This window comes from Triticum aestivum, chromosome 5D (assembly GCF_018294505.1).
Source record: "Triticum aestivum cultivar Chinese Spring chromosome 5D, IWGSC CS RefSeq v2.1, whole genome shotgun sequence".
Taxonomy (NCBI): domain Eukaryota; kingdom Viridiplantae; phylum Streptophyta; class Magnoliopsida; order Poales; family Poaceae; genus Triticum; species Triticum aestivum.
The window spans coordinates 342,782,992-342,804,210 of record NC_057808.1 but is presented as its reverse complement, the minus strand read 5'-3'; positions in this window follow the sequence as shown (position 1 = coordinate 342,804,210).

The window sequence follows — 21,219 nt, the reverse complement described above, 5'->3', positions numbered from 1 at the left end:
TAAGTACCCCCAAAGGCACTTGTACTTATATATCTGTCCGGCCTTCTGCCTTATGATTTTAATATACTAAATTTCGTGTTGCAGTCCGTCTCACGTCCTCCCCCAGCAATCCTCATCTTTGGGGAATTCACTGGATCCGAACGTTATGGATAGCGGGTTGCCTCCGCCGGCCTCCTCCCCCAACGCTACGAACATTGCCGAAAGTGTTGTCACGAAAGGCCCTTCCGGGCCAGGGAGGTGCGGTTAGCCGCCAAGGTGGCGCCAGAGGGCGATATCCCTGCTGCCGATAACATGGGGGAATCGACCCCCATGGAGACTGACGATGGGGGCCAAGCCCAATTCGGCCCCCAACCGAATATTATTCCTGAGACCCATACGGCTCCGGGATCAGGTGAGCAACCTCCTTCGAAAGAAGGGGGTGCGAAAATTCCACCGGCGACCTCTGTCAATCCGGAGGCGCCGGATACTCTGATGGAAGCACTTCAGAGCGCCATCATTGTAGAAGAACATCGTACCCTTATGGGTACGGTGGTTGAAAGGGTTCGGTCCGCCAAAAGCGGGTTGAACGAGGCCTACACTAGCCTTAGAGGCTTTGAGGTATGTAATATAATGCCTTTTGGCTATATAAGAAAAATATCTGTGTATAGATAGTAGCCCTTGAGACTTTGTTTGGCATTCACAAAGAAAGGCCGAACAGAGGATCTAATGACTCATACAGGGTATTAACATACATATCTATTTGAACTGAACAGGCTGCGATGCAGGCATCGGCTACCCATGCCGTCGGAGCGTCCGAGCTGAGGCGGAAGTTAGCGGAAAAGCAAGGTATGTGATACCAAAAACGCTTTTGGATTTAATATCAGCAATAATTTGTCGTCTGAATGAGTCGTATAACTGTACTCATAGCTGATGCGTCTGAGGTCGATACCCTCAAGAGCGCGCTGGCCGAGGCCAAGAAAGATGCAGAGGAGGAACGAGCCGCCCGCCTAAAACGACTCAAGGGTGTCCGAAGTCCAACAAGAGCTTAAGGATGCTATAAGCAAATGTGACTCCTTAGAGCACCAAGTTTTGGATCAAAAATACGAACTTGCTAAGGCCCTCCAAAGTGCTCAGGAGGCCCGGACTGAAGCCCAAAACGCCTGCCGGGAGATCCAGGAGGCGAAGAAAATTGCGGTTGGAAAGGCCTTTAATATGTAGAGCAGATTTTTGAGGGAGAAATACATCTTACTGACCGAGGGTTGGAGTTCTCCAGGAGCGTTTGCGGATTTTCCCTAGAGTGTTGCTGATGTTGCGGAGTTCTTCCGAGCCGAAGAGGGGAGCTCAACAGAGAAACTGTTCTGGTCACAATACCTTGCGCCAGAGCATCCAATGCCCCTCAGCGATCAGCTGAAACAGCTGATCAAACTGCATAGGATGGCCGAGTTGGCTATGAAGGATTTTATAATCCGTCTATGGCCTGCCGAATCCATACCTAGCAGCTACTTCGGGCTCATGAAGCGGCTGGTCAATGCCTGCCCCCGACTTGACGCCATGAAGCGATCGGCCTGCATCGAAGGTGCGCGGATGGCCTTCGCCCGCGTCAAGGTGCAGTGGGCAAAGATGAATGTCGTCAAGCTCGTGATCGAGGGACCGCCTACAGGCAAAGAGCATCGCACACCGGAGCGGTATTTCGATGATGTCCTAGAAGGATCCCGAATTGTAGAGGGCCAGTGTTCAAAGGACATCATTTTTGAATGAATGTGTCTATGTTGTCCGATCCTGTATTATGAAACAAGGCTTATGTATGATATATTGCTTGTTTTATTTTAAAATATTTCCTCCTGTGCGGCCGTTTATGATATCTGAGAGTTGGCCAGTCGTCAGCTTCAGCCCCCACATAGGTAGTACGGCGGTGTTCGGGATAGTACCTAAACACACTTGACCCAACAATTTGGTCCGTGAAGGAGGTGTTAGTACGGCGAACTAGGAAATTGGACTATGTGGCTTTATCGCTCTCACTTAGCCATGGGAGTTTTATAATAGGTGCAGCCCCTAGTGTTGTTCGATTATCCGAACTTGGGTGTTGTGGGTGTCCAGCCGGGTAAAGGCCGGCCGACCGCGTAATGCGGAAAAGAGACCGCAAGATATTTATACGTAGTCACGGAATAATTGACCAGCTCTCGCCGCATCATGACAGTCAGTTTTCGGCTTTCTCTACTAAGGTGTTTGTCCGGATGAACCAAAAACACAATCGCATAGTTCTCCCTTTACTACCTTGGCCGAACAGGCGGAATGTAAGGTAGTAACCACAGGAGCCGGGCAACCCAACTATTGACCAAAGACATGATTCGGAGCCGATGCATATAATGCTATATTCGGGACGCCGGATTGCATTGTGAAACTGTTCGGACTTTGTTTGGTATTTTTTTTAAATGTACGTGGCTCAATAGAGCCCCTGGCGATTTAAGTCGTACCGAGGTGTACATGATAATCGGAAAAAAGAGGAGGGAAACACAGATTAAGAGATAAGCCAATGCCATATTGGTTGGGCTAGAAACTGTTTCCATTATAGTCTGATTGATATGTCAAAACATATTGGTACAACTAGTGCAGTAAGCAACAAGGCTTTTTTTTGAATATTTACTGTGGAGCAAAGCTCCATAGCCCTTTATTAATAAAAGAACAAGGTATCAACTGTACAAGCTAGAGGAAATTACAAGGGTTAAAAGGAAAAAACAAAACCTACCTACCTGAAGCTAAGTGAGAGAGTTAAGTCATGTACAAAATTACATCGCTAAGCAGCAAAGGTTGCATTTTCTCCTCTGAAAGTCCTTCCATTCCTGAGGATCCATATATTCCAAGCTGCAGTGAGCACAACTTCAAAGAAGAAAGGATGCTTAAATATTGATCTTGCATGCTGGATACATTGCTGAATCTCGGAGCCCCTGGTCAAATCAATGGAAATATAATTCCACACTCTGCGACTGAAGTTACAGTTGAAGAACAAGTGCAACCTATCCTCATAGACAAATTCATTGCAGATAACATGGAGATTGTCATCCAAAGGTGATCTACAATGCCTACGAATTAACAAGTCCTTGGTGTTGAGTCTATCAAAGAATAACAACCAACCAAAGACTTTGATCTTCATGGTGCACTTGCTATCCCACAACCACTTGCATGGCAAGATAGTTGGCAAATGAGAGTGCATGAGAGTGTAAAAGCTCTTGCAGAGTAGCCACCAGATTTCCTAGGCCATATCCAAATATCTGGCAGTGTGATGTCCCTGTGTAAGTCCAGGATCCAAGCTTCCAGAACTTGCAACTCCAAAGCAACCTCATGTGACAGTGGCAAGAAGAACATTGAATAGAAATCCTGAGATATTAGGAATTCATGCATAGAGAGTTTGTCATTAATAACAAAGGAGAAAAGCCTCGGTAATCTCCAGCACAGAGGTCTGGAAGAGCCACCAATTAGCCAAGCATCAGACCAAAAAAGGGCAGAGTCTCCCATATTGATGTGTACTGAGGAAATAGCAGTATATGCATCAGAAAGCTTGAGGATATCTCTCCACCAAAATGAACCGGCTGGGGGTGTAGCATGTGGGATACCATCAGCATAATAACTATTCCAGATCAATGTTACCCATGGTATATCAGCCTTATTGAAGAATTTGTGGAGATGCTTGAGGAGGAGACCCTTATTTTGGATATGCAAATTAATCACCCCAAGCCCTCCTTTTTCCTTTGGCCTGCAAACCAGATCCCATGCAGCCAAAGATTGCTTTGGTGCCTCACTGTTTCCTCTCCACAAGCACTGTCTAAAAATCCTGTCCAGTTGCTTAATAATGCCAGGTGGGAGTTGTAAACTGCAGAGGAAATATATGGGCATAGATGTAAAGACAGAAGTTAACAACTGCAACCTGGAGCCTTGATTTAACATGGAGGAACTAGCTGTCAATCTCCTTTCCAAAGCATCAACTAAGGGCATAAAATCCACAATTCTGGGCCTGGTAGTACCAAGTGGCAAACCCAGATAAGTAAGTGGGAGCTGACCAATTTTGCATCCAAGCAGATCGGCTAATCTGGCAGCTTCCACCTCATCAATATTTAAAGGAATCATGGAAGATTTGCAAATTTGACTTTGAGCCCAGTGGATTGTTGAAAGGTAAGCAACATATTTTTAAGAGCAACCAACTCCTCATCTCTGGCAGACAAGAAAATGACAGTGTCATCAGCATACAACAAGGCTATTTTACATGCCGAGTACAAGGGAAAGCTGCGTGCGGGTCCTGCAAGCGGACGAGGTGGTTTTTAAAGACCCTTTAAATACTCTGCCATGCTTATGCGCTGCTTTTCTCCTTGGTGTATTGTCCTTCGAGAGGATCATCGCTTGGTGTTGTCATGATAGGCCTCGAAAAGAGGCGTAGGCACCGTTGAAAAGGTGACATGGGTTGTAAGGAACCTGGAAAAAATAAAAATATAAGTAAAAAGGGAAAATATAAGTGTCCGGATATGGGCTAGCCGTATTGTGGACTTTATCTTTATGATGCCTCCATCTTTGCCCATGGTATCTTTAGTGCGTAGTTATGTATGCGTGGCGCATGGTCTGCAATTCGGTTGGAGCTGAGATGGAGGCCGGATTGCTAATCGAGCTCCTGACGAGATGGGCTGCCGCCCTGCGGTGTAGTCCGGGCTCGTTTAATAGTGTCCGGGGGCTTGGCCGCCGACGTAGTATTTGGCCGGATAAGGCCACCCTGTACTTCCGCTGCCAAGGCCGCGGTGTGCTCCTCAGTACGGAGGGAGCGTTCCATGTTTCCATTGACTGTTATAACGCCGCGTGGTCCGGGCATCTTGAGTTTGTGATAAGCATAGTGCAGGACCGCATTGAAGCGAGCGAACACGGTTCGTCCGAGCAGTGTGTGATAGCCACTGCGGAAGGGGACGATGTCGAAGATCAAGTCTTCGCTTCGGAAGTTGTTCGGCGAACCGAAGATGACCTCCAATGTGATTGAGCCCGTGCAGCTGGCCTCCACACCAGGTATTACTCCTTTAAAGGTAGTTTTGGCGGGCTTGATCCTTGACGGATCAATACCCATCTTGCAGACTGTATCCTGATAGAGCAGGTTAAGGCTGCTGCCACCGTCCATGAGGACTCGCGTAAGGTGGAATCCATCGATGATTGGGTCGAGGACTAGTGCGGCCGAACCTCCATGACGGATACTGGTTGGATGGTCTCTATGATCAAAAGAGATAGGACAGGCTGACCATGGGTTGAGTTTAGGGGTGACTGGCATTATCGCGTAGACGTCCCTTAGCGCGTGTTTGCGCTCCCGGTTGGGGATGTGGGTGACGTATATCATATTCACCGTTTTGACTTCGAGGGAAAATTTCTTCTGACCCCCTGTTTTCGGTGGACGAGGCTCCTCCTCGTCGTCCTCGCTGGGTGACCCTTTCTCCTTATGTTCGGTATTTAACTTACCGGCCTGTTTAAAGACCCAACAACTTCGGTTGGTGTGATTGGCAGGCTTGTCGAGGGTGCCGTGAATCTGGCAGGGTCGATCGAGTATTCGGTGCTAGCTGGATAAGCCCTCTCTGTTTCTTTTGAATGGCTTCTTCCGCTGACCGGGCTTAGAGCCGCTGAATCCGGCGTTGACCGTCATGTCTTCGGTATTGTCATTATTGCTGCGGCGCTTGTGTTTGTTGTGTCGGGGCCTGCCATTGCTATTCCTGGGTTCGGAAGTGCCAGGTTCGCTTGCGCTGTTATTGCTACGGTCTAGCCAGCTATCTTCGCCCACGTAAAAGCGGGTCATGAGTGCTATGAGGGCTGCCATAGATTTTGGCTTCTCTTGGCCAAGGTGTCGGGCAAGCCATTTGTCGCGGATGCTATGTTTAAAGGCCGCTAGGGCTTCGGCATCCGGACAGTCGACAATTTGGTTCTTTTTAATTAGGAACCTGGTCCAGAATTTCCTGGCCGACTCTGCGGGCTGCTAGACTATATGACTTAGGTCATCGGTGTCCGGAGGCCGGATATAAGTGCCCGGGAAGTTGTCTCTAAAGGCATTTTCCAAGTCTTCCCAGCTTCCTATAGAGTTTTCTGGGAGGCTGTTTAACCAGTGCCGGGCTGGCCCCTTAAGTTTTAGGGGGAGGTATTTGATGGCGTGTAGATCGTCACCGTGTGCCATGTGAATGTGGAGAAGGAAGTCTTCAATACATACCGCGGGATCTGTGGTGCCATCATATGATTCAATGTTCACGGGTTTAAACCCTTCTGGGAACTAGTGCTCCACCACCTCATCGGTGAAGCATAGGGGGTGTGCGGCACCTCTGTATCGGGCCATGTCACGACGCAGTTCGGATGAAGTCTGTATGCGGTTTTAGGTCCTGGCATGGTTATGCTTGTCGCGGCAGGCTTGATAGCTGTCCTCACGTGCCGGGGCACGCCCCCGTGATCCGTAGATTGATCTGGTCTGACCTGCTCTATTTTCAAGGTCCTGTCGTAGGTCATATGTGTATCCCTGAGCTGTTGTTTCTCTGCTTTTACGGCGAGGTGGCGTGGGCAGGTGTTCGGCTTGAGTTGTCGTTCTGTCTCGGCCACGTGGTTGTCGGTCAGGTCCGTCAGCCGTGTTACACGCGGGTGGTATGGGCTCCCGCGCGTCATCGTCGAATTGGGGTAGCAGCTTACGCTTCGGGTAGCTCTTTGTTGGACGTTCAAGGCTGTATTCTTCGGCTGCCAGGACATTAGTCCATCTGTCGTTGAGCAGATCTTCGTTAGCTTGAAGGTGCTACTGCTTCTTTTTTAGGCTTCTTACCGTGGCTATTAGACGGTGCTTAAAGCGCTCTTGTTCAAGGGGTTCCTCAGGCACGATAAAGTGTTCGTCGCCGAGGCTCATGTCGTCTTCGGAGAGAGGTAGATAGTTACTATCCTCCGAGTCTTCGTTCCCTGCTTGCTCGTCGGGGCCAACTTGCCTGTCCTCTCGATCATCCTGTTCGGATGTTGGTTCGATGGGGTCTTCTTGGTCTTCGGCATTCTCTGGAGTATCATTGTCTCTGGTGCCGGTATTGCTATCTTTTCCGCGACGCGATTTAGAGCGGCGCCGCTGACGTCAATGCTTCGGTGGTATCTCAGGAGGTTCATCCTCGACTGGGGCCTTCTCATCATCGCCATCGCCTTCTTTAGGTGTGTCCACCATGTATACTTCGTATGAGGAAGTGGCCGTCCAGTGTCCGGTGAACGGCGGGTTTTGGGCCTGCTACTCTCTGGCATCGTCGTCCATACCGTCAATTTCTTCGGAGGCGTAGTCGAGCATGTCGGTTAGATCCTCGACAGTGGCTATAAAGTGGGTGGTGGGTGGGAAGTAAAGTTCCCTATTCTCAGCCCCTAGTCTGGGTTGGGCGCAATTCAGAAGCGGTTCCTTTGTGATGGCGAGGGATCGCATTAAGTCCAGAGCCTCATTTAAGAGCGAGGTTTGGGCAGAGGCCAAAGTTCCCTGGCCGAGCTTGCATGATGCGGATTTCGAGGGTTCAGAGCTAATGTCCAGAGAAGAGCCCGGCTTTGGGATGACTGCCGGTGGCGCTATCCTCTCCTGTTTCCCGGTGTTGGGATCTATAGCCACAGAGAGTCCGGCGGGCTCTAGTCTCCTGTCTTCGGACCTGGTGACGCGCTCCGGATCTGAGGCCGGAGCGGTGGTTGGAGCCGCGAACCCTTGGAAGATCAAGTCTCCTCAGATATCAGTGACATAGTTCAGATTTCCAAAACTGATCTGATGACCAGGGGCGTAGCAGTCGATCTGCTCCAGGTGGCCAACCGAGTTGGCCCGCACTGCGAAGCCGCCGAACACGAAGATCTGGCCGGGGAGGAAAACCTCGTTCCCAGCAGCATTGTTGTAGATGATCAATGGAGCCATCGAGCCTTTCGACGACGGCACAGTGGAACTCTCAATGAAAGCACCAATGTCGGTGTCAAAACCGGCAGATCTCGGGTAGGGGGTCCCGAACTGTGCTTCTAAGGATCGAAGGTAACAGGAGGCAGGAGACACAATGTTTACCCAGGTTCAGGCCCTCTTGATGGAGGTAATACCCTACTTCCTGCTTGATTGACTTTGATAAGCATAGGGGTTACAAGAGTTGATCTACCTCAAGATCGTAATGGCTAAACCCTAGATGTCTAGCCTGTATGATTATGATTGCCTCTACGGACTAAACCCTCCGGTTTATATAGACACCGGAGGGGGCTAGGGTTGTACAAAGTTGGTTTACAGAGAAAGGAATCTTCATATCCACACGCCAAGCTTGCCTTCCACGCCAAGGAGAGTACCATCCGGACACGTGGGAAAGCCTTCCATCTTGTATCTTCACGGCCCATGAGTCCAGCCCATGTCGCATAGCCCGGACGCCCGAGGACCCCGTAATCCAAGACTCCCTCAATGACCACGACGCTATGATTGAGATCAAGGTGTCAAGCCGGTTACGATGGAGATCATGACGATGCTTTGGAGATGGAGATCAAAGGCACAAGATGATGATGGCCATATCATGTCACATATTTTGATTGCATGTGATGTTTATCTTTTATGCATCTTTTTTTTTCTTAGTACGGCGGTAGCATAATAAGATGATCCCTTACTAAAATTTCAAGGTATAAGTGTTCTTCCTGAGTATGCACCGTTGCGACAGTTCGTCGTGCTAAGACACCACGTGATGATCGGGTGTGATAGGCTCTACGTTCACATACAATGGGTGCAAGACAGTTTTGCACATGCGGAATACTCAGGTTAAACTTGATGAGCCTAGCATGTACAGACATGGCCTCGGAACACTGGAGACCGAAAGGTCGAACGTGAATCATATAGTAGATATGATCAACATAGAGATGTTCACCATTGATGACTACTCCATCTCACGTGATGATCGGACCTGGTTTAGTTGATTTGGATCACGTGACCATTTAGATGACTCAAGGGATGTCTATCTAAGTGGGAGTTCTTAAGTAATATGATTAATTGAACTTAATTGGTCATGAACTTAGTCCTAATAGTATTTACATATCTATGTTGTAGATCAATAGCTCGCGTTGTAGCTCGCCTATGTTTTTGATATGTTCCTAGAGAAAACTAAGATTAAAGATGATAGTAGCAATGATGCGGAATGGGTCCGTGATCTGAGGATTATCCTCATTACTGCACTGAAGAATTATATCCTTGATGCACCGCTAGGTGACAGACCTATTGCAGGAGCAGATGCAGACGTTATGAACATTTGACAAGCTCGGTATGATGACTACTTGATAGTTTAGTGCACCATGCTTTCCGGCTTAGAACCGGGACTTCAAAAATGTTTTGAACCCAATGGAGCATATGAGATGTTCCAAGAGCTGAAAATGATATTTTAGACTCATGCCCGTGTTAAGAGGTATGAGACCTCTAACAAGTACTTTGCCTACAAGATGGAGGAGAATAGCTCAACTAGTGAGCATGTGCTCAGAATGTCTGGGTACTACAATCGCTTGAATCAAGTGGGAGTTAATCTTCCAGATAAGATAGTGATTGACAGAGTTCTCTAGTCACTGTCACCAAGTTACTAGAACTTCGTGATGAACTATAATATGCAAGGGATAACGAAAATGATTCCCAAGCTCTTTGCGATGGTGAAATCGGTGAAGGTAGAAATCAAGAAATAGCATCAAGTGTTGATGATTAACAAGACCACTAGTTTCAAGAAAAAGGGCAAAGGGAAAGAAAGGGAACTTCAAGAAGAATGGCAAGCAAGTTGCTACTCTCGTGAAGAAGCCCAAAGCTGGACCTAAGCCTGAAACTGAGTGCTTCTACTGCAAAGGGATTGTTCACTGGAAGCGGAACTGCCCCAACTATTTGGCGGATAAGAAGGATGGCAAAGTGAACAAAGGTATATTTGATATACAGATTATTGATGTGTACTTTACTAGTGTTCATAGCAACCCCTGGGTATTTGATACCGGTTCAGTTGCTAAGATTAGTAACTCGAAACGGGAGTTACAGAATGAATAGAGACTATTTAAGGACGAGGTGACGATGTGTGTTGGAGGTAATTCCAAGGTTGATACGATCAACATCGCACACTCCGTCTACCTTCGGGATTAGTGTTGCACCTAAATAAATGTTATTTGGTGCTTGCATTGAGCATGAATATAATTGGATCATTGTTAGTGCATCTAGTGCCCCTTAGTGATTTTGGTGTATTGAAGACTTATAGGTTAAGGGACTAATGTGTTTGTGAGTGTACACAGGTCTATAAGTCTCTGAGGAGTTTGATATTTAAAGAGAAATTCAAGCCCTAAAAATGAATGTCTTCAACTGAAGACTTTGGCTATCTTAAGACTTTGATAGTGAAGAATTTGGTGTGACCGTGAAGACATAATATTCATGCGAGGAATATGAAGCATGAAGACTTTTGTTTTCGTAGTTTCGTTTTTCTCTTTCTTGAGTCATAGGAAACACCGTACTATTAAAGGGGGTCGAGGTAAAACTAAGGAAACGTTTCCAAGTGATGCTCATCTCAAAATCCTACACCTACCCAATGCTTTCGAGTGAAGCCATTGGAAATCTCATAAAGTTCAGTCAATTTCTTCAGTGACAGAGATGAAGATCTTCTGGTCTCTGAGGAATTTGTTCTGACTGAGGAGTTAGGAATTCGCCAGTGCAGATTGCCTACAAGTGAGGAGCATGATAGCCCTGAGAAATTTGATACTCAAATATCCGACCGTTGCTGTGCTATGCGCCAGCTGTCCCAAAATATCTAACGACCTAACGGTCATATCATTGGAGGGCATTTATGTCTAATCATGTTGGGCTGCTCCCTAGGCTATAAATAGCTGCCCCCTACAACCACTAGCTGGTTGGCTGCTCCGAGAGAAACTGACACTTGTCATTGAGAGCATCCCATCCTCCGAGGACTTTGAGCGAAAATCATCAAGTGAGGAAAACCAAAACCCAAACACCTACAAACCCAAAGTGATTGAGCATCACTGAAAAGATTGTTCCTGTGTGGAACCGACGCTTGTTGCCTTTGAGGACTGTGCATCCTTCAGACGGTTAGGCATCAAGGTCTAGAGCATCCAAGAGGAAATTGCGAATCGCCGAGTGACCAAGTTTGTGAAGGTTTGGAAGTCACCTGAAGACTTACCACGAGTGATTGGGCGAGGTCTGTGTGACCTTAGCTCAAGGAGAATATGTTGAGGACTGTGTGTCCTCAGGTTCAAATACCTAGCTGCTCCAACCAGACGTACGACTGTCACAGCAGTTGGAACTGGTCTACTAAATCACTGTCTTCACCGAGCTACTGGTTCTATTTCCTCAACCCTTTCATTTCCTCATTACTGTGTTGTTTTACTTGATCATTTTTGTTTGAAGACTTTGACTGCAGAATTTATCAATTTCCTCAGTCATATTTCTTCAGTCACTTTGTCTTCTGCCTGCTTATCCTGTGTTTACGCTACTTGTACTATGTGCTTGTTTTCATTTCATCATGATGACTTTGCTACTGTTCTGTTATGCTTGCATCTGAGTACTTATTCCGCTGCTTGTCGTTCGTGACTCAGGAATTTCCTCTCCCTGAAATTCCTTCAGTGACGAATTTGTAAAAATCGCCTAGTCACCCCCCTCTAGTCGATATAACGCACTTTCAATTAGTATCAGAGCCAGGTTCTCCCTTGTTCTGTGTGATTTTGGTTTAACCACCTAGAGTTTTAGTTATGTCGACTGCAGGTATGATCAAGGTCTCTACTAGGTGTCCTACCTTCACTGGGACGGACTACCCCTACTGGAAGAATAAGATGTGAATGCATCTTGAGGCAATTGACAATAATCTCTCATACGTTGTGGAAAAGGGCGTTCCCTCTGTCACTCCTACCATCAACGCTGCTGATGTGAAGAGATTCAAGCAACTCGACTCTCAAGCGAAGAACATCATATGTGGACATCTGAGCAAAGGGAAGTATGGCAGAGTGAGTGCTTTGGAGATAGCTAAGCTTATCTGGGATAGGCTGTCCAAGGTCAACGAAGGAGTATCAACATAGCATGACTCTCGAGTTGACGTTCTTCGTAATATCTTCAACCGCTTCAAAAGACTCGACAATGAAAATGTTCGGCAAACCTTCGATCGCCTCACTGACATCTCAAATGAGCTTCAAGCACTTGGTGCCACTGACATCACCGACCATGAGGTGGTGAAGAAATTGCTGAGATCGCTTGATTCTTCATTTGACACTCTTGCACTGATGATACAAGAACGAGGAGACTGCAAGTCACTTGATCCCGCTGATATCCTTGAGAGGTTGAACACTCATGAATTCCAACTTGCTGAGAAGAGAGATCTCTATGGACCGAGCTATGGTAGATCACGCGCTTTGAAGGCCAAGGCAGTCTCTGAATCTGAAGGTGAGGATTCTGGTAGCAGCCTTGGTGATCCTGAAGAACTGAACCAGGAGCTAGCAATGCTCGTGAGGAAATTCCAAAGTTCTCAAGGCGTGGTCGCTTTGGTAAATCCTCAAGAAGTGATGACATTAGATCAGATTCCTCATCCCGTGACTACAAGAAGAGAACTTGCCACAAATGCAAGAAACCTGGTCACTACATTCAAGATTGTCCTCTGTGGGAAAAGGAATCAAAGAAGAAGAAATACAAGGATTACAGTTCTGATGACTCAAAGAAGGAGAAATCTTCAAAGTCCTCATCATCAAAATCCTCAAAGTCTTCATTTCACAAGAAGAGCAGCTCCAAAATGGCTCGGGCATTCATTGGCAAAGAAATGGACTCTGAAGCTGAATCTGAGGAAAATGAGGAAGAGGAGGCATCTGAGGAGTCAGAATTTGGTGTGGCGAGCCTAGCCCATGCTACTGCTTTCGTCAGCAAGTCCATCTTCAACTCTGAGGAAAATGACCTCCCCAACACGGCTGACGACGGCGATGATGACTACGCTCCTACCTATTGCTTCACAGCAAAGGGCACCAAGGTACTCAAATATCCCTCCTCTGAATCAAGTGAGGATGAATCTGATGAAAACTTCAAGCCTAGCTACTCTAAACTTGCTAAGATTGCTATGAAACAACAAAAGGCTTTTGAAAAAGTTCAAAATATGCTAGACAAAAGCGATGACCTATTGGGTGAAGAAATGGATCGCACTCAAACCTTGACTGGTAATCTTCAGAGACTTCAGTCTAAGTTTGACAACCTTCAAAGTCATCATAACACTCTCTTATCTGATCATGAAAAGTTTTCTTATGAATTTCTTCAAAGAAAGCAAGATCTTGAAAAGCTAAGGGAGAGTTGTGAAGATCTTCAGAAGGAACGTGATTCATTGCTTGCTCAACAGATCAGTGCCGCTCAGGAAGAATTCATTCCACCATGTTTGAAATGCATTGAACGTGAATCTGCTAATTCTTCACCTGAAAGTTCAAATGCTTCTATTGCTGCAACTTCTTCAGTTGTCTCTGCTATCACAAATTCCTCATTTGAGGGTGCTACTAGTATCACTGACAATGCAGGGCTGAAGGAATTACATGTGACAGGCATGTACAAAAGCCTCAAAGGGCATCAGGCTCTTTGTGATGTGCTTAAAAAGCAGATACTCAACAGGAACCCTAGGAAAGAGGGTATTGCCTTTGAGAGGAAACTCAATGCTGATGGGACATACTAGAAACCTAAGCAGTACCCAAAACCTCATGGTTTGCTACAAAGGGACCTCTAGTAGATCCATCTACTTTATCTGGCTTTACATGTGAATCTTCATATTCTTCTGATGAGTCATTTGACTCCAACTATAAACTGTTCAAAAATCAGAAATGGTGAAGTATTTGCTAGATATGTTGGCACTAACTGCAGGAACGGCCCCCCTATGAAGAAAATCTGGGTTCCCAAAAGGTGCCTTGAAAGTCTTCAAGTGAATGTAATCATGACACCACTTGTGAAGAATAGGAACCCCAGATCAAATTCTTCATATGGACCAAAGTCTTCATATGGATCCAAATCCTCATATGGATCAAAGTCCTCATATGAACATCATCGTGCTAACACTTCTGTTTCGCAGGAAAGATCTAAGGGCTATGAATATGTGCATTATTCTTCAAATCATTATGTTCATAAGTCCTCGAAGAATTTCTCTGCTTATCCATATGCTTACCCTAACCCCTCTTATGTGAAACAAAGTGGACTGGCTTCTATGCCACCTTTCTCTTATGGAGCTCGCAGAATGATGAACTCTTTGCCACCCCTCCAGATGTGGGTGGTGAAGAAAAAGAACTAATCTCTTATGCAGGGTCAGGTCTCCGGACGAACTTCGTTGTCTGAAGAATTTTCTGGAGACCTGAATATGCTTGATAGGACGCAAGCTAATCATGAAGAAATGAATTTTCATTTCTCACGTCCTCCTATTGCTATATCTGTTATATTGCTTGATGAAATTGACCTGATGAATTTGTTGTCATATTCTTCACTGATGAAGTATATGAGTTCGTAAGTTGCACTAATTCATCTGCAGGATGATCAACCCAAAGCCACTGAGTGGGTCCTAGAAAGTGGATGTACAAATCACATGACTGGTGACAGGAACTTATTGATGGACACTGCTTTATCTCCATCGCGTCTGAAGCATATCACCTACGCTAACAAAGGCAAAAGCAAGGTATTGGGTCTAGGTAAGGTTGCGATCTCAAAGGATCGACACATGGACAAAGTCATGCTTGTCGAGTCCTTAGGATTCAACCTCATGTCTGTCTCAATGCTTTGTGATCTTGATATGGTTGTTGTTTTTGGCAAGTATCGTTGTGTTGTGATCATGAAAGCTGACCATTCCAAAGTCTTCGAAGGCTTTAGGAGAGGAGATCTGTATATTGTTGATTTCTCTACAGGACCACAACCTGCTACTTGTCTACTTGCAAAAGCTTCAGAAGGCTGGCTATGGCATCGACGACTTGGTCATGCTGGCATGAGGAACTTGCACATGCTCGCGAAGAAGAAGCATGTCATTGGCATCGAGCATGTCAAATTCCTCAAGGATCACCTGTGTGGAGCTGTGAAGCTGGAAAGATGCATGACCAAGGCCAAGCATCCCTTCCTCGTCCATTTGAATTGCTTCACATGGATCTCTTTGGCCCTACTCATTATGCCACATTCACCAATGTTGCATCTTTATATGGCTTTGTTATTGTTGATGACTATTCTCGTTACACATGGGTGCATATCGTCACTTACAAATATGAAGTGCAGGAAGTCTTCAAACGATTTTCCTCGAGGGCTTAACCAACTTTGGTGTGAATATCAAGCACATCAGAAATGACAATGGGACCGAGTTCAAGAATACTGGTCTTGATAACTATCTTGATGAACTTGGTATTACTCATGAGTTATCTGCTCCTTATACTCCTCAGCAGAATGGCGTCGTGGAGCGCAAGAATAGGACTCTTGTTGAGATGGCTTGCACTATGCTTGATGAATACAAGACGCCTCGTCACTTTTGGCCTGAGGCAATTGATACTGCGTGCCACATCATCAACAGGGTATATCTTCACAAATTCTTCAAAAAGACCTCATATGAACTCCTCACTGACAAGAAACCCAATGTGAGTTATTTCAAAGTCTTCGGTGCTAAATGTTGGATTAGATATCCTCATCACAATTCTAAATTTGCACCAAAAGCACATGATGGTTTTATGCTTGGTTACGGAAAGGACTCGCACACCTACAGAGTCTTCAACACCGTTCATCACATGTTTGTTGAAATTGTAGATGTGCGGTTCGATGAAACTAATGGCTCGCAAAGAGAGCACCTACCTCCTATGCTAAATGAAAAGTCACCTGAGGAATCCATCAAGTTCAAGGCTACTGAGGATGTCATTCCTACCAAAGAATCTGCTGAAGAAGTCATTCCAGAATGTGAAGAACAGCAAGCTGGTGCACCTGAAGAAAATGGCTCTAAAGAAAATGCTGAGCCAACTCAACGTCGTCAACCAGCTCATCCTCGTGTTGCAAATGAAGCGCAGATTGAGAAAATCATCAGTGACATCAACGCACCAGGTCCTCTCACACGCTCAAAGGCTTCACATTTGTCTAACTTTTGTGGGCACTTTGCTTTGTCTCTATCACAGAGCCCACTAAAGTAGATGAGGCATTTCTGGAGCCTGAGTGGATTCAAGCGATGCAAGAGGAATTACATCTGTTTGAGCTCAACAATGTCTGGGAACTTGTCAAGCGACCAGACCCTCACAAGCACAATATCATCGCCACCAAATGGATCTGCCGCAACAAGCAAGATGAAAATGGCCTTGTGGTGAGGAATAAGGCACGGCTTGTAGCTCAAGGCTACACATAGGTTGAAGGGATTGATTTCGATGGAACTTTTGCACCTGTTGCTAGACTGAGGCTATTCACATATTGCTTGCTTATGCTAACCATCATAATATCATCTTATATCAAATGGATGTGAAAAGTGCATTCCTCAATGGTAAGCTTGAGGAAGAAGTATATGTTGCTCAACCCCCAGGTTTTGAAGATCCAAAGCATCCTGACAAAGTCTTCAGACTCAATAAGGCCCTCTATGGCCTTAAGCAGGCCCCTCGGGCGTGGTATGATACTTTGAAGGAATTCCTCATGAAGAAAGGCTTCAAACCCAGTTCACTTGACCCGGCTCTTCTCACCAAAACCTATGATGATGAATTATTCATGTGCCAAATATATGTTGATGATATTATCTTTGGCTGTACTGACCAACATTATAGTGACGAATTTTCCTATATGATGAGTGAGGAATATCAAATGTCTATGATGGGAGAATTGAAATTCTTCTTAGGTCTTGAAATTCATCAACAGCGCAACGGCATCTTCATATCTCAGGAGAAATACCTCAAGGATGTGTTGAGGAAATTCGGCATGCAAAATTGCAAAGGAGTCAAAATCCCTATGCCCACAAATGGCCATCTATGCACTGATGAAAATGGTATTGACTTTGATCAAAAGTAATACCGCTCCATGATTGGCTCTTTATTGTATTTATGTGCATCTAGGCCAGATATTATGCTTAGTGTTTGCATGTGTACAAGCTACACCGAAGGAATCACACCATAAGGCTGTGAAGCATATTCTTAGATATCTAGTTCACACTCCAACACTTGGATTATAGTCCCAAGGGCTTGGCTTTTGATCTCATAGGATATTCTGACTCTGACTATGCTGGTGATCGTGTGGACCGCAAGTCAACATCAGGCACATGCCATTTCCTTGGACGATCTTTGGTATGTTGGTCCTCAAAGAAACAGAACTGTATATCACTCTCTACTGCTGAAGCTGAGTACATTGTTGCTGGTTCGTCCTGTGCTCAATTGCTATGGATGAAGCAAACCCTCAAGGACTACGGCATCAATGTGAATAATGTGCCACTCTACTGTGACAATGAGAGTGCCATCAAGATTGCTCATAACCCAGTTCAGCACTCGAAGACAAAGCACATCCAGATTCATCATCATTTTCTTCAAGATCATGTTTTAAAGGGGGACATCTCTATCGAGCACGTGAAGACTGAAGAACAGCCAGCTAATATCTTCACAAAGCCCTTGGATGAGAAGAGATTTAGCAAGTTGCGGTGTTAGCTAAATATCTTAGAATCTTCGAATGTCCTTTGAAAAGGACACACATCCTAACACTTATGCAAAATTGATATATTAGATGTGCAACACACGAAGTAACATTTTTCTTCAATCAATGAAGACTAACCCTCTAAGTGTGAAGAAATTAACGAAGAATTTGATTCTCAGAGCCCTACGACAATTGTACGCGGCGTCTGAAATCATCATTCTTATACGGTGGGTCACGCCACCAACAAAAGTTGAAATTCTTCTATTTGAGTTTTTCTGTTTGAATTTCCTCAGTTGTTCAAATTCTTCAACTTTGCATCGTCTTCACTCTTTCCGACCTTGTTCTTCATTGACTATGTATTTATTTGAGTTTCCCGTCCTCTACAGCATTCACTTATTGCTAATTCTTCAAGTTGACTTTTCTGCTAAGTGAGTGTGATCGGACCCTTCCCCCTCTATGCTAAACTCATCCCAGTCTGTTCACAAATTATTCATGTGCGTTCTATTTGAAACCCGTTCAAAATCTTCACTGTGTCCTTGTCAGCTAAAAAATTTGCGAACGAATCTTTAAAACAGTCTTATCTGAATTTTCGACTTTTGCTGCTCAAACCGTTCCACATTCCACGATATGATTGTCCTATTCACCCACGATCTCCACCTCACCGTACGTGGGTGACACCTGTCGCAAGGATGAGAAGGGTCAGGGGCACGTTCGTCCATTTTCTTCGGACGAGTGGTTTTTCACCTCGGCTATATATACCCCTCACCCTCCTCAGAATGCATTTACCTTGCTCGACCTCACTCCCCTCGCTTGAGCTCTCTGACCTAGCGCTGCCGCTACTTCCATCGTTGCCGGTGAGGAAGAGCTTCACTGCCTCGTCCTCATCGCCGTCGTACTTGCGCCGGCCGCGGAAATCTTCACTCCGCCACCGCCGTAGTTGTCTTCGTCTGCCAAGTTAGGGCGTGGAAGATCTGAACAGACGAACTTCCCATCTACAACTCTCAGTTCGTCGTGTTCTTCATCAAGGGTAAATAAAATTTATTTTTACTACCCTTGTTGATTCTGATGATTTCCACAAAATCTTCAAAAGGTGTTTATTCTTCAACTTCCACACTCTTAAACACCACAGTTGCATCTGTTCTTGATTTGTTTCTCTAAGCAACATTTTTCCTCAAGATTCCTCAATTGTGTGGATTTTCAATCTATACAACTCTGGAACCTAAGTCAAAGACTGCTTAGTGAAATTCCTCAAGACGTTCCTGGTCAAATTCCTCAAACTTGTTCTTTTGAAAAACTTCTGGAATGCATATGACCTCTCCAAAATTCTTCGCACCTATACTCTATTCACAGGTACACATGTCCGCTGCTGAATCTCTAGGTTCTCATCAACTTAACTGATTTGCAGCGTTCCTCGAAGACAAATTGCATACCTCGTCAGAGAATTCCATTGTTCAAAATCCTCAGTTGAAGAAAATGGCTGATGGCAAAAGCCCTCAGAAGGGAGGAAAGAGACCAGAAGAAAACACTGCTTTTGAGATTCCAGACGACATCTATGAGGAATATTGCACTCCTGATGAAGCCAAACATGGCAAGGAAAACAAGAATCAGTGCAAGGTGCACATACAGAGGATAGAGTGGACATGGGCCAGAGAATGGAGGGAGTATAGATATGTCACCCCCAAGTACATGAAGAAATTCGCTGTACACCCTCCATGCGCAAGACCCCCATTAGCACCAGGCCAAGTTGTTGATCCCTCTAGCATCAGAAGAGGTGAGGAATTTCCCAAGGAATGGGCTAAACGGCAAGCCAAGTTGGCCAAAATGGCCAAAGAAGCAGTGAAGAAATTCAATGAAGACTCTGTTGCTGCCGCTGCTGAGGCCTCTGCTAGCAAGCCCATGAAGGCTATGCCAAAGAAGCATGCACACAAGCCCAGTTCCTCAGCAATGCCCTCACGGCCAAGCTCATCCAAGCCCTGACGGCATATACCTCAAGCAGCTCCAGTTCACACTGTTGCAACACCTTCAACTGCTGCTGCAAAGTCCTCGGCACCTGCGCATCTTGCCTCTTGCCAAAGGATGACTGGCATCTCTATTGCTTCAGGAGCATCTGCAAGTTCTTCAGCTCCTCCTCAGACATCAACAGGCCCAACTTTGCTGAAGACTAAGGCCACTACTGGACTAGGTACAAGGCCAAGTCCTCACAAGAAGCAGGTTGCCTTCCATGTGCCATCAAGTGAAGACGAGGCTGATGATGAGGAACTTGCTAAAATCATCAGAGACATACAGCAAAGGGCCGCTAGAGCCAAAGGCAGTAATGTGCCTCTTCTGTTGAATCCCAAGTTGATCCTCAATTTCATTGATCTCTGGCACAAGGACCCAACACTCCTATGCCTGACTTCAATCTCACACCTGGCCAAAGTCACATGCTGACCGCCTTCATAGGCGAAGAAAAATGGAAGTTTGAAAAGGCGAGGCAACTGAAGAAAGCTCAGTACAAGAAGGAGCGTTTTCTAAAGAAGAACGTTGTCAAAATGACAATTGATGAACTCGTGGCCATGCAAGCTAAGATCAAAGCACTCAGTGATGAATTTGATGCATACCGTGCAGATTGGCTAGGAGCCAAGGTCAGATTCGTCAGAATGGCGAAGGGATTCACATCAAATGTTGCAACTTCAACGCAACGTGAAATTCCTCAGGCTGAAGCATCTGCCCAGGCCACTAAAGAACATGCAAGCACGGCTGATGACAATCAGGTTGTTGATGATTCTAAAAGCACCAGGGCTAATGAACATATTCCAGCCGCTGAAGAAACTGCCAAGGCAACCTCTAGTGTTGCGCCTGAGGAACAAGCTAGGCTAGTTGAAGCATCTGCTGTTGCGCCTGAAGAAACTGAACAAGCCAGGGCAACTGCATCAGTTGCGCCTGAAGAAACTGCACCAATTTCCTCTGCTCCTCCTGCATAGATGACAAGTCCTACCCTTCCTTCTTTATCAGAAGAGAAGAAAACCAAAGCTGCAGAGCGAGCAGATGTGAAGAAAAGGAAAGCATCTGGTTCCTCGGAATCTTTAGCTCCGAAGAAAGTGAAGACTTTGACAAGCTCCTACGCAAATCCCATATATGTTGTTCCTCTTTCAAGCATGTCATCAAAGGAGATTGTTCCCTTTGGTGAGGATTATATGATTCCAAGTGAATCTGAAGAAGAATCTTCTGCTGCTACGTCAGAGCAAATTGATGAAGAAATTGAAGTTGACAATGTCACTTCAACTCCACTGGTATCATCGCCCATGCCTCGGTTCACAGCTGAAGAGGTAGGCATTGAAGAATTAGAAGATGAAGAAGATGTGGATATTGGGTGTTCAACGCCCATTTTGAATGATGATTTCTGGGAAATTCATCACCCCGATTCACCATTGTACACTCCTCTGCAACAGATTCCTCAGTCCCCGGCTCAAACTGAAGAAATTCACACGGGCTCTGAAGAACCTCAAGCTTCTCTTCTCCCTATCCCTGAAGAAGTTCCAGACACTAGTGCTGATGTAAATGTTGCTGAAGAAATGGAGACCCAGGATGTTGATGATATTGCTTCTGAAATTCCTCAGCCTGCGGCACCTGCGTTTGTGATTCAAGAGGCTGTGAAGACT